This window comes from Coturnix japonica, chromosome 1 (assembly GCF_001577835.2).
Source record: "Coturnix japonica isolate 7356 chromosome 1, Coturnix japonica 2.1, whole genome shotgun sequence".
Taxonomy (NCBI): Eukaryota; Metazoa; Chordata; class Aves; order Galliformes; family Phasianidae; genus Coturnix; species Coturnix japonica.
The window spans coordinates 125980635-126005703 of record NC_029516.1 but is presented as its reverse complement, the minus strand read 5'-3'; the positions used below and the strand labels follow the sequence as shown (position 1 = coordinate 126005703).

Sequence of the window (25069 nt, the reverse complement as noted above, 5' to 3'; positions counted from 1 at the left end):
CGAAGTCGCCGTTATAAACATATTAAATTAGAGATTGAAAATGTCATCCCGCAGCGGCTGCGGATGGCCGGAGGGACGCCCTGTCGGGGGGTCGAGCAACGGGCAGGGGGTGGTGGGGCCGGGCGGGGCGGCCCGGAGCGGGCGGCGATCGCCGTCTGCTGGCGGCCACTGCGCGTCTCTCGCCCTCCGCCTCGCCCCGAGCGCAGGGGTCCGTCGGCCCCAGCCCCGGAGGGTTTGTTGTCTCTGTGCTTCTCGCCTGGTGAAAGCGTTTGGAGAAGCTCTGGAGCTTTCGAGTAGGGGCTCACCCTGTGCACGGTACTCACACATATAATTCAAATTTCACAGCTGACCTGCTCTGAAAACCTCAATCAGCTTCTAATTGAAGGGAAAACAAAATATTGCTTCCCTACAGCAGAGCTAACGATTTAATCATTATATCAGACATTATAGCTTTTAATTAGGCTAATGCTGATACTGTATGGAAAGAGATAATTCAACGCAGTTCTTGATGAATTCTGTAATTGGGTTAACGGAGGAGCAGTCGGGGGAAGAGACGTCAATATTCAAGCCGCGTCTGTAGCCATCGCCTTGTGAATGGAAGGGAAAGGGAAAGGGAACGCGAGGTTGGGGAGGGTGGGGGACGCAGACGGGGCGAAGCCCCCCGATGGGCTCTGTCCCCACGTCGCGCCCTGCAGAGCCGCGGCAGCCAACGGGAAGCGCGATACCGGTAAGGGCCGAATTGCCACCGCGCTTATCGCGACAGCAGCGCAACCTCACTGCGGCCCCCGGGGCCTCATTCTGTGCATCTTCCCTCTGGGCGCGGTGACAACACGAGCGGGAAGGGGCGACCGGGTCCGGGTGTGTGACAGCCCGGTGTTGGCAGAGGAGACGCGGAGCTGGGGCCGGGCCGGGCCGGTTCTGCAGCGATACCCTCAGTGGCCGTGTTCCCCTCACCTGGAGCTGGGAGGGCAAGGCACGGAGCACCCAGGGCAGCTTAGTCCTGGCAAAATAAAGTGGCTTATTTAGTGTGCCCGATATTACCACCACTTTTTTTTATCCCCTTTCTCTAAAGGAATTCATCTTTAGATCCCGTCCTCGGTACTGATCATACAAAGTCCCTTTCTGAAGAGCTTGCCTATCTCTTCTCTATTTTATTTTTCTCTGTCGGGGAAAACGGGGCCGCATATTTTCGTTGCGCCCAAAGGAACTCGAACCATCTCCGCACGTCGGATGCGCGCTGCGCTCCGCGGCGGTTCCGAACCGTGAGCGAGGGATGCACGGAGGGGGTGTCTTCTGCAGGGATATGGGCCCTCTGGTTCCCCCCACACCGCGGAGACACCTCGGAGCCGTTCTCCAACCTCAGCCCGATGCGAGATTGGAGAAAGAGGGGCCGGCGCCGAACGAAGTTTTGCAGAGGGAGCGTTTTGTCAAATGTTTGTTTGCGCTCCGCGTTAGCGCCACTTCCAGCACAATACCCTCCTGAAAGCGAAATATTCCGTATTGTGATCCAACCTCGTCTTATTTTGTCAGTAATTACAGCAAAATGAGACGGGTCATTGATAACATCCCAGTGACACAACCCCTGTAATTAACAGCCTGAATACACCTTTGTGCGCTGCGCAGGAGTTGTAATTTTGAAGTCTGCTCGAGTTTATTTTAGTTTCTTATTTGCGCTAAGGCTCACACAAGGGGTGTGCATTGGGCAGAGGTTGGCACCGGCTTCTGTGGGGCCTGAGGCTGTGTTTTGGGGCCACCAGAGCGGGGCTGGGTGAGGGCAGCTGAGCCCCGAATATTATTATGACATATAACAATTATATACATGATAGTATATATGATAATTATATACTTCATGTTGTTGTATAATACATTACGTTATAGTTGTAACAATAATAAAACGTTTGGCCATGAATTTACTTGACAGCAGAAAGAAAACGTTCTGAAAATAGAGTTTCTAAACGGGAAGCTTCTAAGGGAAAACCAAGAAGAACGGAAAGCCCTGGGATGCTATCGGGGTCTCCCTGCGGCAGCGCGTAGTGATGCTCAGCGCCGCTCAGCCCCGCAGTTCAGATCTCGGCATCCCGGGGCAGCGCCTTCAGAGAGTCATAGAGGGGACAGTTCTGACTCGCGTCCTCCCTTTGCAAAGCGCCTTTAGGGGCACGTCGGATGAATTTAAAAGAGTAAATGAAGAAAGAAAGAAATGAAATCATTTCTCTCTCTCTCTTTTTTTTTTATTTCCAGGCCATCCTGTTATTGTAAATGAGATGAGCTACACGGGCTGCCACGTAAATGTGACATGAGGCTCGCAGGAGAGCGAAGCATCACCCACTCCAATCTCTCCTTTCATCGGAACGTCCCCCAGAAATTACATCTTCTCCTCCTTTAATACACTTCGCAATGAGATTAAAACATCACCTTGACACCGTTTCCGACCTTTTTGGTCGCATCCAGTACTGACTCCAGAACACAGCAAACGGGGAAAACTGGGAACATCTCAATAACCCTGGACTGCTCCTCTGGAAGCCGAGAGTGCCCGGAGGACATAAGTGATCCTCTTGCTCCATCCAGCGCAGCGCTGTGGCCATGGGAAGCGTGAAACGAATCCCGGGCGGGCAAATGGGGAAATCCCATTCCATTCCCAGTGGCAGCACTGAGCTGCCGGGCTGGGCCGGGCCGTGGGGTTCAGAGGTGATGTTCACGGCGGGGTTTTTCACGAACTCACCAGCCTCTGCCTCTCGTCACCTGTACGCCGTCACTATGAGGTGTTACAGTAACACCACCTCCGATACGGGCAGCAAAGGGACATCTCACAGCGCTGTCACCGCTGCCCCACGCTCTGCTGGCGACGTGCGCAGGGCACAGCCTATTCCCAGAGCGTCCCGATTAGGGCACACCGCACAGATTCCGCGCTATGCAAAGCTGCGTAGAGGGGATCCCTCCGGCCCCAGTTTTGCCCGTCCTATGGGTTCGGTGGGAGAGAACCGGGCTTGCGGCACTGCGGTCTGGGGACAGTTTGTACCTCCCCGTCCGCCCCTCCGCACACACAAGCGCACAGCCGCGCACCCCTTAACAAAGAGTCTTTCAAAGCGCAACCTTTGATGGCAGTCCGCGGGAATCAATGCGATAAAACGGGTTTTTAATGGGTTAATTGACTGGAGCCGCTATCATGTTTTAACACCTGTTTCTGAAAAGAGATGCAGCCAAAAGCCGTCCCCTCCCTGATCGATAGGTGCACAGCCCCTCTCCGCTGCCTGTTGATCGACCCCGAAAACCACCAGGAAACCAGAGAGAAAGAACCCGGGTCGTCTTCATGCACCCTATATGGGACGCAGGAGCACCCCTTGTCGGGCAGGGGCACAGCCCCACTCGCACCTCCCATACCTCGACGCCATCAGCCGCGAAACCACTGTCACTGCCACCCCCACGGGGCACCGCAGCGGGGTTCCCCGCTCCCTGGCATGATTCAGGCGCACTGGCGACGCTGAGAGCTCCTCCGCCTGCTCGCTCCGACGGGCACCGGTATAACAGCACGGTGTGCCCTGCCCATTGATTCCCCTGTTTGGCAGCGCCCGTTGGTCAGCCGCAGAGATGCTGACGCTTTGCTCCGAACACCTCTGGCTTAATGACACCGCGCACAGCCGTGTCTGTTCGGAACGAGCCCCGCCACCCCCGGCCCGGCTGCGACCCCCTGCCCCGAGCCCCGGAGGGGGGCACCGCCACCCCGTATTACCACCGACTGCGGTGATGCGGGCTGCTCTTCCCTCCCCGCTGCGAAGGGAGCTCGGAAGCCCTCCCATCGCAGACTCCCCCTCCTTCCACCCTTCCCAAGAAGGGCCGAAGACCCCCTCAAAAGTTAGAGGCACACTTACAGTTGCTCTTCCAGCTCCAGCCTCCTCCCAACAGCTCAGCTCAAAGGGCAGCTTTATTATCATCATTATTACTATTTTTAATTCTTTTTTTCCCCCCTCTCTCACGCCTTCTCCCGGCCCAGCCGAGGCCATGGGGCCGGGCCCTGCGGTCTGCTCTCCCGCAGCTCCCGGGCGGCCGCGGTGCCCCGCGGCACACGCACAACCCCCGGCAGAGCTCTCCCTCTCCCTCTCTCTCCGCCGCACACACGCACACACACACACACACACACACACACACACATACACACTGTGCACGGGAGAGGGGGAGAGAGGGAGACGGAGAGAGAGAGAGAGGATAAAATGAAATTTATTATTGATAGCAAAGACTTTACAGACAATTTCCAGTTATTGTTTCGCTCCGGAGAGAAAAGGAAAAAAAAAAAAAAAAAAAAAAAAAAAGAAAAAAAAAAAAGAGGGGCTTTTCTCCCCAACCCACATAATGGAACGCTTTTGTGTGGCGCAGAACAATACCAAACAAGTATTCTAATAAATAGCCACTTTTTTGTTCCGTGCCGGCGGTGAATGGAACTGAGCAGTTGGTTCGGGAGCAGCTGGAGCCGGGCGGGGGGGGGGAAGGGGGGGAGCGCCGCTGCCTCCCCTCTGCCTTCCCTCTCCCTGCACCTCCCTCTCCCCTTCCCCACCCCTCCCCGGGGAAGCGATGCTCACGCAAAGGAATGGAGAAGAGCCCCCCAGGTTCCGCTCCATGCACCTGTCCCTCCTGGTCCTGCCCTCCCGTCCCCCCCATGTAGACCCTCCTTTGCGGAAAATAAAGTTAGGTTTCCCTTCGGGATGGAGCCTCTTTGTCAGCCCCTCTTCTCTACCCGTACCTCTCCCTTGACAGAGCACCGCCGGTGTGCCTCCCTCCGTACCCCCCTTTCCCCCCCCCCATTACTATTTCTCAATCCCTTTCTATCAGCGTGACAACCGCTGGGGGAAAGGCAGTCGGGAGCGGTGATTAAAATGGACACAAATCCGCTAAAGACTTCCAGGTAAAGCTGCGGGCAAAGCCCTGCGCCGAGCCGGGAGGAGGGAGGAAGGGAGGGAGGGAAGGGCGATGGGGCAGGGAGGAGGCGGCCCTGACCCCTCTTTGCCGGGGAATGGGGTGGGATGGGGCTGCCCCCGCCCCGCGGAAGGGGAGCAGGGAGCTGGGGGAGGACAGCGGAGAGCAGCCGGGAGGGGGGTGACGAGGGCGGGGGGAGACGGGGGCTCTTCCGTTAGTGGGGATGCTCGTAGCTAATAAATAGAGAGGGAAACAGGCTGATAAATAAATAGAGAAATAGATCGATAAGTAAATAAATAGAAAAACGGATAAATGGATAGGCAGACAAATAGAAAAATATATTTATACATAGATAGGTAAATGGATAAAATAAAGGAAGAAATAGAAGCATCCACACCCGGCTCGTTTGACAGCTACAGGCCTATGTTGCCAAAGCCCCAGAATAAAAGTCCCCGAGGCATTCGACTTCTCCATGGCCGCCCCCCAAACCCCCCAACCCCTTCTCCCCCCCCCCTTCCCACCCCTGTGCTTTGAGAGCCCGCAATGAGAAGAGCTTCTCCTTCGACTCGCAGCCACGGGTGCGTGTACCCACTGAGGAGGTGCAGGGGGACAGGGAACGGGCGAGTGCTGACCCCCAGAACCCAACCCCACATCAAGTCCCCCTGCCGGGCTGCGGGCCAGTTTGGCTCTTCCCTTCCTCTGTTTTGTTTTTTCTCTCCTTTCCCTCCATCTTTTAAGTGGGGTTTGCTCTCACTTCAATCACGCCGGCGCTAATTAGCCGCGCTATGAAGGAACGCCGCTCACTATTATCGGGGCCGCGCACACGGGGGGAAGGACCCTTCTGTGGGTCCCCGCCAGCGCGGCGCTGCTCTGCCTTTCTCTATGGAAAAAACAACAACAACAACAAAAAACAACCCCAAACCAGCAGCACCGGGGAGAGCGGCTCGCAAACTTCGCCCGATACCTTATATGCTAAATAACGGGGAGAATGGCGACGGCGTTACAGAACGCTTTCAAACCCTGCAAATATTTGAATGGGGCTTTTGAGAGCAGCTGTCAGTCAGCGGGCTGTGACAGGCTGCCACAATGCTGTCAGCGCGTCGTGGGTGTTCGGCTCCGAGCGGAGCGCTCCGGCAAACAGATGTCAAACCTCATCTCCCATCAATGGGGGTGCGGGACGGAGCTCTAACCCGCACAGAGGGCTTCAAAATGCCGTGCCGGCGTGCGGACTGTACGCACCACGAAGATGCTGACAGTCTCCCGCGTGAGTTTGTTGGTTGAAGGAGGGTCATTTCGAAATCTGACCTCCAAATGATACTGAATATTCCTTCATTGCCAACAGTGGAGAAAGGAAAATCGAAATTAAGGGCAGATACGAGGGCTCGTTGCCATATGCACTGAAAGAAACAGGCGCTTCGTTTCCAAACGTGGAGCGCTTGAAGGAAGGAAAGGAGGGAGGAAGAAGGTTTGTCAGGGTCCCTGTTTGCAGGGAGCAGAATAGGAGGAGGCACAGGGAAGGGAGAGAACGGCCAGCAGAGCACGGAGCTGCCGCAGAAGCGCTGCGGTGTGTGCCCGCAGCCGGAGCCCGGGCGGTGGCAAAGGGACATTGGGAGAAAAAATCCGCCTCGGGGTTAATTGCGTCCAAAGTTACGTTTAGAACCAGGAGCTGCTCGGCTCGGTGGGCTCACGCTCCCGAGATTTGTCTCCTCATCGAGATGTGGTTTTCCCCTCTGCTCCAAAGGGTATTCCCGACAAATGCTCTTTGAGAGTTTAAAAGTGTCGTAACTATTGATACCCCAAATTCGTTCGTTGCCCCACAGGGCTACAACGAAGCACAGAGAGGAAAAATGGGAATTCCTCTCATGATTCCTTATAGGGATGGCATCCAATTCCCCAGGATGCGGCTGTGCCCACAGTATCAGTTTGGAAGTGAAAGATGCCTCTTCCTAAACAAGTAGGCGCGGGGGGATTAAATTGTACACATTTAAACGAAGTATCTTTAGAATTATTCGTATTCGGAATTAACCGGGGCTTAAACACAGACTGAGCTGATTTTCGTGTCGGGAACGCGAGATCCGCACGTCTCTGGACAGCGTTAAACGAGTGGAGGAATGCACCCGGAGTGGGTATTGATCACACGCGGCGAGCGCTGCCTGCTGCCTTTAAGCCCCGTTTCATCTGAATTCTCCCACCCTCCAAACAATAATAACAACAATAAAGCCCCCCAAACCAAACCCCAAAGCTCTGCTGTTTGATTACCGCGTTTTCCCCTTCGCAGCTCTGTGGTGGCGTTTGAAACCTCATTATTTTTGCGGACCTGCAGCTAATATCCAGGACGTGGCTGGATGCGGGACCGCGGTGCGGGGCTGTGAGGCTCGGGGCACCCCCGGGCTGCGGTGGGCACAGGGATCGGAAAGAGCCGGGAGCAACCCATCCATCCCCCGTCCCAACGGGAGAACCCGCAGTCGGGCTTCGTGCCGGTACAGCCACGTCCGAGTTTCGGAAGCCAACCGCAGCTCGGTGTAAAACCATCCCGGCTGCGCGGCTCTTCCCCGGGTCCGGCGTGAAGCCGTCTTTCCTCAGTTCCTTCAGGCAGAATAAATGCCTGCAGCTATTATCCAGCCCATCTGCCGGAAAGGAGAGGCTACGGCAAAGCCGCGACCCTTATTTTCAAACGACAAACTGACCAACAAATCTCGAATAAATATTTCTCGAAGCTGCTCCTCCATAGACAACAAAAATCGCCATTTGTCACCTAAACCCGAGCATTCCGATGTCCGTGCTTTTTTAATAGTACACCGTATGAGTGCTTCACTGATTTCCAACACAGATGCAGATTCCACGATAGGGTTCCAAAGCTCAGAAGTCAAAATGATTTTAGATCAACAGGTTTTCTTGGATGTAGTAGTCTAAAAATGAAGTCCAATTGACTACCCTAAAATTGCTATTAAATGCAGATATCCTCTCCAATTGCGCCATCATCAGAAATCCCAGCACTCCATTTGTATTTATTACTGTACTTCAAACATTAATATCATTAATATGGGAAGGGGAAACATTACTGTGCAAATTTGAATGATAGAACTGGAAACTGCCCCTGAAATAATATGGGGAATGTAAATGTAAGTTGAATATGGTTGTACCGTTTAAAATTAAATGGGACTCGTGCTGTAGAACTGAAATTCAAAGAGGGTTAAAATTGTGTCTTCCATTGGACAACACAGGATCTCATTCCTGTGACTCTGGTGGAACTATGCCTGATCTGCACTGAAGCAAAATCAGTGGAAGCACCAAATCTGTAACACGAAGGGCATGGACTATAAAAATCAACAGGTGAAACCTAACAGTATCACTTTACAGAACTCAGTCTTCAGAGTTTGCCCTGATTTTCTCATCTGATTTCATTTTAGAGCAGTATGTAGTCATCTGATTGTTCCCCTCTTCCCCCCCTCCCTTTCTTTTTTCTTGCATCCTAGGCTTGTCCCCTTTCTCTGAATGTGTTCTTAAGCCTGAACCATGCTGTTCAGGTGCTCAATGCAACTTGCACGACCAAGGTTTTTAAGTGTCTTGTGAGTAGGAAACATGAGGCTGGGATCAGGTCATTATAGAATTATTAAGGTTGGAAAAGATCACCGAGATCACCTAGTCCAACCATCAACCTATTCCACTGCAGTGTGAGGAAATCAGTGAATTTGAAGCTAGTGCTGTAAAACTGAGCTTTATCCATCATCAGGCTTCGGGGCTTACTGGAGAGGCTGGGAAAAATCCTTACTGGCAAATGAAGCATTTGGACACTTTGTCATCGCTGCTCCCTTTGTGTCCACCAGGACATGTTACAGCTTTAAGAAGTCAGTTTTTGTCTGGGCATCCAAGCACACGTAGTAAAAGGTTTCATGTTTACTGTGATGGCAAAAAATTGCCCATATGCATTTACTTTTATTTATTTGTATTTCTTGCGGGAGATGACAGCATGTCATCCATTGGATGCATTAGCTGTATATGCAAATATGCATTTATTATAGGCGTGCATATACATCTACATCTATTTCTGGTTCTATTAACTTTATAGATGTTTCAGTGCTGCAGAAATGAATGTCATCACAATGAGATGACTGCCATGAGGTCTTGCTGAGGCAGTGACTGCTGTGAGGTTATTTGTTAGCTCTTTTTCTGGTGAAGAGGATTAGCTTTTGCTGGCCAACCCAGCTGCACCATCAGAACTGCCCTGATTCACCCAGTGGGAGAAACTTCCTCCCTGTTACACTAGGTTCAGCTGTGTTGTCAATTTGTTGCCTCAAGCTTCACTCACGTGTCCCAGTGCCCTGATTGCTCCCACTGCAGGAATGCTAGTCCTGTTACTGAGATGAATGTTTTGTTTCCTTTGTGAAGAAAACTGGAGGTGATGGTTTGCTCCTGAGCCCTCTCCTTACGGTCAACATGGACACAAGACAATCTGAGCCAGGAGCCATGGACTCGTTCCTTTCTGCATGCCATAAAAGCAGCGTATGTGCATCAAGTCAACTGAATGCTACCAATGACTAAGAAACAGCCCAAGGTTTTTGGCTAAGGCCATTAGAATTCAGTATTTGTAGGGATCCAGGATAGCTAGAAACAAAACTCCATCTGGAAGTAATAGAAGCTGTGCATCTAAATCCTTGGATTTAGGTAATCTCAAGCTGAAGATTTGAGACATCTGATTTAAACTCCTTGAACCTCTGATGTACCATGGATGGTCCAGGCAACACAATATGCAGGAATGCCATTGAGGAAATACAAGTATAAACTTGCTAATTCTTTTAAAGGAGAGACAGAGAGATAACGAATTGCTATCTACCGTTACTACAGAAACTGAGATGGGAAAGTGGGAAATAGAGTTCAGAATATCTGAGAAATGTTGCCTAGCTTTAAAGTATCTCTGCTACTGATGTGATGACTGTCTAGTGGGGTTGTGGTTGCTGGGAATTCACACACTGATTTTATGGAGAGATAAAAGAGTGGAGTTTATATGGAATAAACCCCCTTTTGAATAAAACAATCTGCATAAATGCTTTAAGAAAGCCTATAATTATGATAAAAATGTTGCTCACAGTTAAAATTATGAAGCAATCAAAATTTATAAACAGTCACTCATCGACTTTTAATCATACTTTCTCATATACAAACTGTAGAAAACATATAGTAGCAATATGTAACAATACACACTTATTTTCAGTAATTTAGGGTCTTATCCTGTATTGTTTAGACAGACAAAGCTCAGCTTGTCAAGCTCAGTAGAATTACCCTTATATGTCAAAAAACACATGGAAGCCACTACTTTTATATACATACACTCAGCTGAAGCCTTATTCCTGTACAGCTGAACGCCTCAGATCAGTGCTGTGCACCCTTTGGGCTAGGCCCAAAGCTTTCTGTGGTCATTTCCCATCATTTGCTTCTGCACCAGGACCTCTTCTCCCACTGCTTTCTCTGGAGGTACTTGCTAATGGATGTGGTTGCGACCCACATCTTCCCTAAGATTCCCTTGTAGACATTGCTCCTCATTTGTAACTCATTAATAAGAATGGTTGAATTATAACCATCACATAGGACTTGGATGCCAAGAGATATTCAAAGGAAGGAATATCTGTTGTGGGAACCCTGCCAACTTGAATGGTAGCCTATCGTATCTATAAGCTCCATTGCTTCCTCTCAGCTGAACTTGCTGAACACATTCAGGATGCAGTTTGATATGAGCTCTGAAGGTCTCTGTTTCATGAGAAATGTAGCCACTGATAAGTCAAATCAATGAAATATGTTCTTCAAACATATGTATGTATATGTATATTAAAATAATGCATTGCTACATTACTTTCTGAAACACAATAGCATGCAAAATCTTGCACCTAAATTCCTACTAGGTATATTGAATTCAGTAACAGAACCCTTATTGATAGGTTAACTGTTCAACTCTCCTTAATGTTAAAAAAAACTTTTTCTGTTAAAACATTAATTCAAATACCACTTCCGATTAGCCATATTAATAAGGAAAAAGACACCGACTTTCTCATGGAGGACCAAATAATGTCCATAAATGCATTATCTCAAGAGGAGAGAACCTCACATGACTACATATTGATTCCAGTTACTTTCAGGTTCTTGGGATCTCGTTTGCATCTCTCTGACCAAAGGCCTGAACCAAAAGTCTCAGTCAGGGTAGGAGGCAAGCAGGACAGGAAGGGTTTCTTTATGCAGACTGTGAGGTAGGATCTATGAGATTTGCATCCTTTTAGCTTGTGGAACAAAATCACTATTTTGCATTTCTTAGAAAGAAATGGGGCTGTGTTTTGTGTCAGTTCTACAATCTTGAATATGAATCATGTTTTGGGATTGAGAAAGTGAAACCTCCAGAGAGTTTCTCTCCTTTTTGCAGCCCCTTTTTCTCACTCTGAGGGTATGACTACAGAAGAACTGGGTAGAAATTATCTCTGTGATTAATACAACACTCCATTTAATAGACTTCTTCACAATGAGCTCTCTGTATTTAGCAGTCTATAATCAGTGAATACAAATATAAAACCTCACCTTGTATCTTCATGAGCCTAAAAATGCAGCTCATTACTAAAATGACCGAGATAGATGAGTGTGTCATGAGTAGTCAGTATAGGATGGAGGGTAAAAATACACTCTAGCAAAATCTAAACAAACCTAAAACATGAAACTGAGCATTCTGTATACTTACACTGAAATTATACCAGAAATTGGGAGCGTGAACTAGCTAACTAGGCCTCTGTCTGTTTTACAAACCACATTTGTTCAAAAAAAAAGTCTAGATCATAATTGCAAATTCAAATTTCTTCCTCATTCTTACATCGACATTTGTGTGGTTTTTTTTCCTAATGTTTCCAACATGTAAATGCTGCAGCTTCCTACCCCCCTTGTTATGTATTGCATTCAGAGTAACAGTTTAGCAAATTCTCCAATTGTGTTGGTGTTCGCCCTCTCAGACATGGAGAGCAGTTTGATGTGTCCTTTTAATGAGCCATTTTCATGCGAGGAGGAAAACAGTGGTTGGGGAAGTTATTAAAGCTTTCTACTCATTGATTTTAAGACTCACTACTGAATTTATGTTGCTTAAAAGCCAGCTTGCTTTGTTTTCTTCTAAACCTGGAGGTTTAAGAACTCCAGCTTCCTTTTACTTCTATTACTTCTTTGCAGGGGCTGCAGTTTTGTCACTGATTGCTACAGAACAGTGACAATGAAACTCAAAATATGGTTTTGAAGTTCTTAGTGGTTTGGTTGTTAGTGATAACTGTCCAACAGGAATCATAGAATCACAGAACCATAGGGGTTGGAAGGGACCTCCAGAGATTATCGAGTCCAACCCCCAAAGGGAGGCAATGTAAAGTTGCTCATGGATGGCAGGTCAGACCTATGGGAAAAGGATCTATTCTCTTCATTTGTAGGAGACATTGACACTAGAGAGCAATGATGTTGATACAAATGCCATTTTCTTTTATTTTTTATTTTTATTTTTATTTTTATTTTTATTTTTATTTTTATTTTTATTTTTATTTTTATTTTTATTTTTATTTTTATTTTTANTTATTTTTATTTTTATTTTTATTTTTATTTTTATTTTTATTTTTATTTTTATTTTTATTTTTATTTTTATTTTTATTTTTATTTTTATTTTTACTGTCCTGCTGCTGCTCATTTCTGTGGTGTATGCAGGGAATTCATCTTGGTTGGATGCCGAGATGGACTCAAGGTGGTATGCCTGAGAAAACTAACTGTAATGTATGGCTTCATCAGAGGAAGAAAGAACTTGGGGCCCAACAAAATATGATAAAAACAGATCTGTGTTGGCCACTGAATTCCCTCTAGTAGTCCTCATAGCCATGTCTGCGGTCATATGTGTTTTCGTACCAGTTTCTTTGGTGGTTTCATTTATCTGTCAAGTCTCAGAGAGACAAAACATACTGAGTATACAAGCAGTAATAAAGTAGTGCTTGGCTTTCTCATCAGAGTGGATCACACGAACAGTACCAGGACGTAGGGCATAAGTGCACACTCTTAGCCCTTTGTTCTGGAGGGACAACCCATACGTGCCCTAACTCCATGCTGAGGGCAGACCAAAGTGCTCACCATTTAGTCCCAGTGTTCAGGTTTGCACCAAGTGCACCAGAAAAAAACCTGTTGAACTTAGGCCAGTGGGTTCCCTGATCTAAACCATCTAAATGTACAGCTGTGCTGCTGAGCATGTACAACATATGTAAATATATAATCATAGAATCATAAAATTGTCTGAGTTGGAAAAGACCTTTAAAAAGTCATCCAGAACAACTCCCCTGCAATGAACAGGGACACGTACAGCCTGATCACACTGCTCAGAGCCCCATCCAGCCTGACCCTGAATGTCTTTAGGGACGGAGAATCCATCATTTCTCTTGGCAACCTGTGCCAGTGCCTCACCATTCTTGTCATAAAACACTTTTTCCTTAAATCCGATCTAAATCTTCTCTCCTCTTTTAGTTTGAAATCATTTCCTTATGTCCTGTCACAACAGACCCTGCTAAAGAGTCTTTCCCCTTCTTTCTTAGCCCTCCTTTAGATTCTGAAAGACTGCTATCAGGTCACCCTGGAGCCTTCTCTTCACCAGGCTGAACAGCCCCAGATCTCTCAGCTTGTTCTCACATGGGAGGTGTTTCATCTCTTGAATCATTTTTGTGGCACTCCTCTGCATGTGCTCCAACAGGTACTGGCAGAAGGCAAAACCTATAGAACTCCTTATATGAGTCCATCAGTGCATTCAAAAGCAAAAAGTGTAGCTTAAATTCTATTTTTGTTTTTTAACCTAAAAAAGAGTCTTCTAAAAATGTCTCATTATTTAGTGGAAATGCAGATGAAATCAGTAGCTGAAGCTTCTGAAACATCATTTATAGAGTGCAGGCTAAGAATGTGTTTTCCAGAATACATAAATAAAATGGCAATTACTTACTAAAAATACTAATTCAATAAAAATTTTGAAGTTTCTTTTCTTTTTCTACATCAGCAAAATGACATTGCCTGTACTTAGTTTCTGCGTAGTAGAACGACACAGGTCATTATGAAATCTTAGCAGTCTTACCACATAGCAAACCCTCTGCAGTACATGCTGAACTACTTAAAACAGCCATGAATTGTCCAAACAGAATAATTTGATACTGGCTGTTTTCCACATTTTAATTAGCAAGAACAGACGGCTCTTGCATAATCCCATTTAGTGTCTGTGCTTGGTACCTCCCGAATAGCGCAGTGATTAAGTTCATACCTTCATGCGGCTAAATGCATTAGCTGAAAGCAACCACTAAGATTCACTTTCTGACACGGACATAATGCAAGAGCATTTCTTTCCATTGACTTAAGAGAGAAAAGGCTCTGTTAACTTATAGCCTGTTGGTCGCAAAGATGCCCGGAGGTATTCTGTATAAATGCATATTCATGTCTCATGTGAGCTTTTCCTCCCCCGCAGTTTCTTTTGTAACAGAGATCAGAGTGCCTCTGTTACACGGTCACCACTCTCAACACATCCAGCCTAATCACGTGATTGATCACACTAAGTCAAAATATGGCAACTTTCTGCACAGCATTCTTCAGCTAACCCTAGCCGTGCAATGGACCGTGTGGCCGTGTAAAGGAGAAAGCTATGAAAGGAGATATGAGGCTGCAGCCCACCTGCACACTATGTGGGGTCCGAAAGCACAAGAAGGCCAACAGCATCTCTCCTCCCCATCACTGCTGCTGCATTTGACTTACCACATTGCTGAATTCGATACTTACCACAAATCAATAAGATCTATTAATTACAGTGGATAGCAATTTTAAGTGGTTACAGTAGATTTTGAGGGCTTTACTATCCCACCACAATTGCTTTATCTTCAAACAAATGAAAAAGAAAAGCAAAAAAACCAAAACCAAAAACAAACCCAATCTACAAAACTGACCACCAAACAACAAAACTAAAAAGAAATGCAAACACAACAAAACTAATTGTGGTTCATTTTTTTTTCCTCTCATGCAATGTATTTTGCTTTGAAAGTCTAGATAATACACTGTATAGATTTTTGTGCATTTTAATAACATATTTTAATAACATTTCAACAAGTTTAAAGGAAGGATTTCTATTTGTTTTAATACTGTATTGGATGACAGAGTGTATGGATCTCAGTGAGGTGTATACATGTTTTTCTAAGAAAGTGGTACTGGACACAATCTGGTGTGAAATGGCCAGTTTGCCTCTAAGTCAAAGGGATGATTTGTATGACTGGCAAAGTTACAAGGAGCGTATTTCCTCACTGGGAAATACAAGTCTTGATTTCCTGGTGATAAATACCAATTCATTTTTTCCTAGATTAATTTTTGTGGGCTATAAAGGATTCTGGCATCATCTCTCCAGCTGGGTTTCACTGTTTGAAAACTCCACATACTGGCACTAGGACTCATCCTTGTTATTGGTATGATTCTGTGTTCTTGTCATAAGAAATAAGAGCCTCTCAGTTGAGGCCTGGGTGGATGGGACTAGGTGGAAGCCTCACCTTGTTCTCAAGGCATCACTTCTGCAATAGTTATCACCTTTGTTTGTACCTCTAAAATGTTGCTGTTGACACTGTTTTCAACAAGTCTGGTTTTTGCTCAGGATGGAGAGAGAAACACAATTTGAGCTGATGAAAATGTGGACAGGACCTCAGATAGATGTGACAGAAAAAGAAAAACTCTCCCAGATTGTAAAACAAATGTAATGGTCCTGATTCACTAAACCTTTCTCCTGGTGAATACTGAAGGGTCTTCAAAGACAAAAACAACTGTATGAGTTTGTGAGAGGGAGTCTATTAGAATACACACAGATTTAAGCTAATGGTACCTTGAAGTGAAGGTGGAAAGAAGTACTTTGCGTAGTCCATGACCCCAGGGAAAGCTTCTAACTTTTTTTTTTTTTTTTTTTTTTTTCTTTTTCTTTCTTGTCTTCATGAACTTCTGTTTATGTGCTTTATTTCAGGTAAACTCCATGCAGAAATGTACACCGATGCCCCTTGTTCCATCTTCCAGTTACAAGAAGGAAAATATGTGCAAAGAAGTTAGATGCCCTATGAGGCATTCTGCGTTTGCTAATGATTTATTTTTTAATGTTTGTTTGAAGTGAAGACATCGTGAAAATAAATGATAAGGCTCTTCTCGCACTTTTATAAAAAGTAAATGTAAAATGTTTCTGACTCCTCCAAGCAGCCACAAGTGGTCAGCTTGGGATGCTTGTTATCCAGAGTAGAGAAAGACATCTTATCTGAAGTCAGGACATTCTTAACCTCCACTTCTACTTCCTCCAGTATTCCTCCCCATAACATGGTTTATGTGTTAAGCTCTGCATCACTCCCTGCAGACATGGGTGTGTGTGGAGAATCCTTAGGAGTCCCTTGCAGTGAATGCCTATTTTCTGTCAGCCTGGCTTGGAAAGATGTCAAAAGGTTTTCTTATGAGGATCAGTGGCACACTGTAGAGATCACAAAGAACACAGCTCAGGTAACAGACAGAAAAAACTTAAGTGTTTTTAGTTTGGTGTATGAGTGTAGTAAATCTTGCAAATATGTTTTGAAATTAAGTACTGCAATTTTTGTCTAAACATATTAAAGGGGCATTTTCCTCTTAGTCTTTTAAGAAGTCATTCTAGCATCCAAACTTTGGCATAATACTGTTGACATTAAAATGAGGCGCAATAAATAGAAAAGGATAATTGCCAGAAGGCCAGTGAGGGAAAAAAGGAAGCAGATGACCTTAATTTGATGGTAGCAGTATAAGCAAAACTGTGAAGTGAAATAGTTGCCAAAGAATGGCCATTTAGATGACCTGCACTGAAGGAACTACAAAATGATATGCCATTTTCTGATTTTCAAATCATGAATAGCAAATACAGGTGTCTTGAGAAGACATACAAATGAACTGAATGACATACACCTTGTCAAATGTCCACGCTTAAGTCAGTGGAGTTTTTTTCCAAGAGTACAACAAGCTTTCTTTCTAAAGTACACATGTAAAATGTAGTTCTCTAGAACTACATCTATTTTTCTTCACTGGTTATGTAGAGTCCTGGAGGTAACAAGTTTATATATGGATATATAAAGTTAGATATCCATATTAATCAGATATCCTACCAAAGGAGTCTGACACTGGAAAACCAGTGGCCATGAGTGGAAACAAAGAAAGACCAGGGAATAACATCCTTCAGCACCTGTCAGCTGCTGCCACACCAGGTCTTTAGCAGGGAAATTCAAGACTATCCAGATATGCTATATAAACTTAGTAACTGTGACAGTCCTTAGCTGTGTGACTTGTATACAAGATATGTGCTGTAGTCCAAACTTTGAGAGTTTTGACTCTTGTCTCATGGTCTTGATATTTCAAAGAATCATAGAATCACTTCAATTGAAAGGGACCCTTAAAAGTCATCTAGACCAACTCCCATGCAATGAACAGGAGCACCTACAGCTTGATCAGGGTGCTTAGAGCCCCATCCAGCCTGACTTTGAATGTCTTAAGGATGGAGAATCCATAATCTCTCTGGGCAGCCTGTGCCAGTGCCTCACCACCCTTATCATAAAACACTTTTTCCTTATATCCAATCTAAATCTCCTCTTTTAGTTTGAAATCATGTCCCCATGTCCTGTCATAATTGATTCCACAAAGGAGTCTGCCCCCTTTCTTCTTTTAGGCCTGCTTTAGATACTGAAAGGCTGTTCTCAGGTCTCCCTGGAGCCTTCTCCAAGCTGAACAGCCCCAGCTCTCACAACCTGTCCTCATAGGGGAGGTATTCCATCCCTCAAATTCATACTTAGTTTGCTCTTGTCAAGGGCATTGAAGGGTAAAAAGTTTATTGATGTTTACTTAAAAATCAATTTGTCTGGTAGTTGATTTTTTTTTTCACTAAATTGAGTGTAGTGTCCCCTCCCACTGTGGAGGAGACTTACAGAGTATTTTGGACAGTATAAGAAATATCTTAGGTCAGGCCAGAAATGATATTGTTGTCTAAATAGGGTTGGTGATTTCATTTTGTAAGTGCAATTAAAAATAAGCTTATTTCCCCCTAGGTTTTATTTATTCTATTTATTTTTTAATGCTTTAGTTCAGTTACCAGTTATGATTACAAACCCAAACTAGCAACTCTGTGTATTCTGGAACTATATTCAGTTTTTAGGATTACTGACAATTTTGTCTGGAGGTTAATGCCAAAACCTCAAACATGTTGTTAGAATACACTTTCTCTTTCCCTGAAGCACTTTGATTAATTAAATTTATAAATGCAAATTATTTGAGTTCCCCAGTCCTTTTTACATTGCAGGAGGGCTTGCTGCTGCCATTAGTGTACTGAATAACTGGAAAATCTATTCCATCTCTTGACTTTGTTCAGTGGAGAATCAGAAGTCAGAGCTCCCATGCAACATCCAAGAAGACTAAGTCTCTTCTCTTCTTTAGACCCATTTTCTTTCTAACTGTCAAAGCCAAAGCAGCTCAGGAGAAGCCCAATTACCTGTAATGGTCAAGTTAGACTGTAGCTGTGTGTGGGATCTTCCCAGATTTTTACATTAGGAGAAAGACTTTGGGTTAAATCCCGCAGCCGATGAGTACAACAGGATTTTTCTACTGACTACTAGATTTTGCTGCCTTTTTGGAGATCCTGAGGCTGCCAGCACAACCATGCTACATGCAGAGCTGTTGTGTGGATGGAAAGCTGGAAGGAGGTTGAGTGCTGTGTGCTTACAGTTGTCCCAGAACAGCATAGAGCAGCGTACTTTTATGGGATGCAGAGAGCAAAAATTCTTCACATAAACATAACTAAGTGGAGTAAAGAAAGAAATAAAAAACAACTGTAGTGATTAATAACAGTGATAACACCATCAATAATAATAAAGATGAAACCTCAGGCTGAATAAGTAGATTAGTAAATTATTGATAAACTCAGTATATGTCTTTGTTTTGAATACTTAACTTTAGAGAGAAAAATAAGAGAGTTAATTTTTGAAAAGATATTATCAGTTGAAATGCAATTCTGTGTTCTCTGCACAGAAGATGAGGCTTTAATTACTACACAATGCTGATCAAATAATCCAAAAATGTGTTACATGAAACAAACACTGCTAAAAGAAATTAGACATTTCCATAACACACTGGCACATAACCACCAAAAGAGCAACCACGGAGCCTTGCTGGCAGGTCCAAGTGACCCAAGGAAGCTGCACAGAGGGAGTACCCTAGGTCAGACTCATTTGGCCTTCTCCCCTCCTCTGAGCCTGCCTTATGAGATGCGGTACAGACCCTATCTCATGTCCTTTCCAGGCGCCTTCCAGGAATGCAGCTGCAGGCTGTCCATCACAGATGCAGTCATTTAAACCATCTTATTTTAAAAGTACAGTTTTAAAATTATCTTAAAAATCAGTTAAAGAATTCCTATGGGGAAAAAGTGATGGGGTGGGAAGCTGACAGAAACCAAAAGTGCAATCACCTTTAGTGGTATGAAAGTGATCTCAAATGCGGAAAGTTGTGCCTTGGGGGGAATTTTTTCCATTTAGAATAGTGTTTGTTTTTTTTTTTTTTTCAGCTTCTTTACCTGAGCTTTCTGACAAGAATACTAGATATAACCTGAAGTATTCATCTGAATAATTTTTCAAGTCCACATTTAAATTAGAACAGAAGGGAACATGTTGGCCCTAGTTTCTCAGTCAAAGTTATAAAGAATTTTAAAGATAATATAGAAGAGGGATGTTTAAGGAATATTAAAGAGAGTCTATTTTCCTTATCCACAAGAAGATGTATCTGGGTTACAGATTAAATAAGTACATCCTTGCTTCTTGGCTTGTACTTCATCTCCAATAAGTGCTACTTATTGGAATAAAGTCAAGTGATACAGTGAAATGAATAGGCAAGTACTGTTGCCATGGCTCTTGAACTGATCACCCTCATGCCCTGTAAATGATTTTGTGGGATTACACAGCCAGTGACAACAGTCACAGGATGGTTGAGGTTGGAAGGGACACCGTGGGACCATTTGGTCTAGCACAGGAAGAATGGGGGCTAAACAAAGTGACTTAAAGATGAATATATGGTTTCAGGGACACAGTGTCACTGGGATTGTGAAGATGCAGTAGTATGGCTCCCATGGCTGGAATGCTGCAGTGGAAGGACACAAGCTTTTTAGGAAGCACAGGATATAGAGACAAGGAGGGGACATTGCCCCCTCTGTCAATGGCCAGCTAGAGTGCATGGAACTCTGCCTGGGGTTGAATGGGAACTGACTGAGAGATTAGATGACATAGTGGGGATCTGCTGCAGATGAACTGAGAAAGAAGACACAGCAGATGAGACCTTCTACACTCATCACATTTGAACATTACCAACGTATATACCACCCCAGGAAAACTTGAAAAAAGCACAGCTTGTAAATTCTGATGGTTCTAGAGATGAAAAAACATCAAATGTTGTGTTTAGATTGCAGTAAAACTGACTGTATGTGGCAAATGACCTGAGGGGACACAGTAGCTTTGTTGTATCCAGTGCCTCCATGATGGGCCACTGATAACATCTCTTTCACAATTAGGTTAAGCATACGTTATTCAAGATGATAGGAGCATTATGGTAATGAAAGATGGTGGTGAATATATAAGAATCATCAGAGAACTCAAGTTATACAGTCTTTATTCAGTTTGTTTCAACAGCATAACTGGAAGGACAGGCCAATTACCACTGGTGAGGACGGAGGACAACTATAATATTTCAAGTGTCTGTTTTATATATTGTGGATTACAAAGTGCTGTTCCTCCACTCAGATGTCCAAAAGGGCGCATCTCAAAAACAAAAACAAAAACAAAAAAAAAAAACAAACAAAAAGAAACCCAAACCAAACAACCAAAAGAAACCCCAAAGGATCTATAGCATCCTAATTTTGATTTTGCTAGCACTACTTACACAATAATGGCATGAGGCCCCAGAAAATATTATTATTATTATTAATAATAATAATAATAAAATAATAATAATAATGATAAGTGATTTTGGAAGCAAATAGCAAGACGTAGTGTCTGGGGCAAAAAGATCTCACAATCCCAGAATTATTCCCATCTGCAATACAGGCATCCCAATATAGATATACCTCAAAAGGGATCTCTACAGATCTCAGCATTATGTAACTACACAGGCAGTCCATCAGTACTGCACCTTGTTGCTATCCTTCTATAACTTCTTGCTCATAAGAGAACCACTGTTTCAAATTACGAAAATGTTCTAGGGTAAAATAAAATAAATGAGAGCATGATGAATGCAGTTTACATTTTGAAATTGTCAGATGGCTTCACTGAGCAGACATATTTCTTGCTATAAAAAGTAGGTAGATGGACTGATTGACTTTGCATGTCAGGCCTGCCTATGAAGCATTATCTGATAGTATCCTTTCCTGGTGTGCTGACTACATGAAGGAGTGAGGATTTTGCTATGGATTACTTCCCTGGAACAAAGAGAAGGTTAAAATCCTTCCATGAAGAACTGTTGCTCAATTGCATTTTTTTGCACTTAGGTGGTGCCTAGACAATTCCACTGTATCTTCCTCCACCATTCAGAGATGGAGAGGAAAATAACAACAATAACAGCAAATGGACTGGTGAAAGAAATTATATCCCAAAATATGGTTTGAGCATATTGAATTTTCCTGAGAGTCTTATTTGAGGAATGCTGACATCATAGTCTCTGTTTGCAATCAATATAGAAGAGCAGGTGCTTCCAGAATGTGATTCAGATGATGCACAGACTCATTGCTCCTCTGGAGTTTCCTTTCTCTTTCAGCTATCTTTGCTGAGGACCTTGAACAGCTCTATTCTTAATTAGACAACTCCGCTGCTACAGTCTCAGGCGCTTATCATGGGGTGCGAGAAGTTCAGGGATTAGGGCAGTAGGCGGCTCACATGTTTTTAGTGCTTAGTACAAATTCAGGCAGAATTTAAACAGCACAACCCATACAGTTTGCCAGCCATGGTTGCTTGACTGCTTGAGTGCCTGTATTAAAAATTAACGGTAAAGAATGCTTAAATAGCAGTGACAGCTGGGACCAAGCCTCAGGACTCTCTCATGGTTGCCCTCAACAATAGGCTGCAAAATCAAGCTCCCTCTTACCTATTCTCTCTCTGCTCTGTGGCCTCGCATAGTGAGTAGAATGAAGAACTTCTCTAGCTCGATGGATAGGATAAGCTCTGAGGAAAAGGGAATTGCGGTTCAAACCCCTTCAGTCTGAGAAAGGCTTAAAATCCATGTTTCCCACTTCTTGTAAGAGTGTTCAAACAATGAAGTTATTCTGAAGTGGCTGCTGCCTCTTCCTCCTCCATCATTAGCTGCTTGTTCTCAAGAGAGGACTCAGTGCTCTGGATTTCAAGTGGATGAAGGTGACTGAGGTTCAGCACTTGTTCAGATCTAAACTGAGAGGTTTCCCAGGTGATTGGTGGGTGGGAGTTTCAGTGACCTTCTCAGGCAGTGGAGAGAGATAAGGTCCCAGCTGCTTTGAATGATTTCAGAGGTGACCACATTTTCATACCAACCGTGTTAGGAATTGAGATATCTACCTCAGGTGCTCTGAATTATCCTGCTGGGCCAGGGGCTGCCTGGAAACATGGCAGCACTCAAGCTGAGCAGTTCTTGTAGACAGTCTGAATACTGCCTTTACTTCGTTACACAGTTCTTAGCCATTTTCTTTTGGTGTGTACCAAAGAAATGATGTTTCTGTGACAAATATCCCTCACCTTCCATCATCTGTCGATGACAGCACTCTGGAATACAAGAAAGGATGCTTTCAGCAAAAGATGCCCAAAACATATGCAAAGTGATCAAGATAATTTTGTTCTTTTCCTCTCTTCAATATCTCCCTTCAGTAGAGGATTGGTGTAGTTTTGATCATGCTGCAGAGCCCACTGGGAGACTGGGAAACATATCCAGTGCACATGTACAGATGTGTGCTGGATGTTTGCCAGCCCAGGCATGACAGACTCTAGTCCATCCTTTAGCATAGCAATGAGCATAACAGGTGGAGAAAGTGTGTTCACTCTGCTATAAATAGCTAGTTGCATTAAGTATAACATTTACATTTGCTTGTAGTTGTCTGAATTCAGAACCAAATTCGATGCACTACACTCATGCCAGTAGATCCACTATTCCCTCACACTTAATTGCACTCTTTTTTGCTAGCTACTTTTCCTCTCTCAGTCCTCAGCATGCAAATTATGCCCACTTTCACATATTTTCTGACCAATTTAGACCTAAAATTTATGCTGCCGTTCACATCACTGCTGAAATTGGCTCGGAGCTTTCCAAAGGAGTTGCACTTGTTGACAGCAGGTATGAATATATTTCTTGGATTTGAATGCCTTAGTGTGAAAAAAAAAGAAATAAAAAATTGCAGAGCACTGTCAAAGCTGTGGCTGATATACTGCATAAATGTATAAAGTAAATAACCATACTTACTATGATAAATTCTAGTCTTAAATCCTAATAACCACCTTTTGCAGGTAATGAAGTTGCCAATCTTCTATGTGAAAAATATAAGCCTGGTACCCTAACATTTACACAGAAAAAAAGCAAAGGCTGGTTATCAATATGCTCACTTAAATTAATAAATAAATAAATAATAGTACAAAAAATCTGTTTATGGACAGGTGGTTAAAAAATTACCAATGACTGCAATATCAAGATGGGCTCCTCCAGCAGGAACACAGAGATGGAAATCCAACAGGGTGGCCTGAGTCTGAGAACTAAGTCCTATTTTAGATATTTTTTAGGCAGAACATGCTAAGCCTCCTCTCACATTATACTGATGTCAAGGTCTGAATGATATAGACTGCCCTAAGACTGACCTTTGTCTGAATTGCAACTGAACAGCTTCCAAGGAGTCTTACCAAAACAGAAGTAAAGCGCAGAAATGTATCATGTGCAAAGCACTGACAACTCTGGACTATGTTTTTCCTTTGTTTGCTATTTAAATCTGTAGCCTGAGGGCAGCTTACTGAGGCTAAGAAATTCTCTGAGTGAAACATAAATATTTTTGCCACATCTGATCATTTTTAGGGGAATTCCATTCAATTGTGGAGACTTTCTCCCTTGATGTTAAATTACACAAGAGATGATATGTGTTATATAAAGGCCAAAATTCTTTACCTGTTTTAAAGGGCTGGCTCTTCCTGCTAAAACTGTTTGTATGTAAGCCTGTTACTGCTTGATATTGGTTTGAAAAGTTGCCTAGAAAAGAGTATAAACTTTTTTTTCTAATTAAATAAGTGATTCTTTAAAGTGTTTTTAGACTAACACCTTTCATAGAAAAAAAAAATAACATCTGAATGAAAATGGAAATAAAAAGGGAAATTCAAAATATGAAAACTGTCATTTGAAAATAAGAAAATGAAAAATTTCAGTGAAAATTTAAATTTCACAACTAACCTCTACTTGAAAACAAAGATTTTCAGTGAAACACCGTATACAAATCCCTATGAATACATCGTGAATGAACAAACAACAAAAAAACCCAACCAGAATCCCAGCAGTGAAAAGTTCTCACCCAGCTGCTGTTTTCCAACAGGCTTTGACAGACACTCGACTGCACAAGCATCTGGAAGGCCCTAAACTCACCCCAGCAGACAGGCACATATGTCCTCCTGATAAATAGGTAGGAGCAAAAACATACGCATGGGTTAATGACACAACACTATTTATTACTCTCTGGTAGGGTAGGAAAGCAAGACAAAAAATGCCCAATAAAATGTCAAGTGCTGTGGCTGAAGGTGTGGGGCTGGTGATAGGGCTGGTGTTTGAATGCTGGTAGCACATTCTCTCCCTGTGCCTTGTGCTGAGCTTGTTTGATTCCGGATTGCTCTTTTCATATTCAGGTTTTTCTTTGTTTGTTTGTTCATATATTTATTTATTTTTTCCACAGAGTAGACAGAGAACACAATGAATGCATTGAATGCTGAGGTCAGAAGCAGTCTTAGAAAAGGCCAAGGACCTCTGCACTAGCCAACAGGCAGAACAACTTCCTGGAGCCACAAATGATTGTCCCAGCTCCCAGATTATAATGCAGAGACTTCCATCTGCAGGTCTAAAGGACTTGAAGGTTGATGAATAACATTGGTCTTCA

At 44.0% G+C, this 25069-nt stretch overlaps 2 long non-coding RNA genes across 2 annotated transcripts in view; one reads left to right on the top strand and one right to left on the bottom strand.

Annotated features, from left to right (window-relative positions):
• Positions 1–184: 184 nt before the first annotated feature.
• LOC116652747 lies at positions 185–16563 on the top strand. Its single transcript, XR_004305907.1, has 4 exons — positions 185–727; positions 2239–4894; positions 13485–13639; positions 15920–16563. It is a non-coding gene; the product is annotated as an uncharacterized LOC116652747 (long non-coding RNA).
• Positions 16564–20584: 4021 nt separating this feature from the next.
• LOC116652748 overlaps positions 20585–25069 on the bottom strand; it is a 31450-nt gene continuing 26965 nt past the window's right edge. Inside the window, exon 2 of the long non-coding RNA XR_004305908.1 lies at positions 20585–22715. This is a non-coding gene — a long non-coding RNA (uncharacterized LOC116652748). The remainder of the gene's footprint in view (positions 22716–25069) is intronic.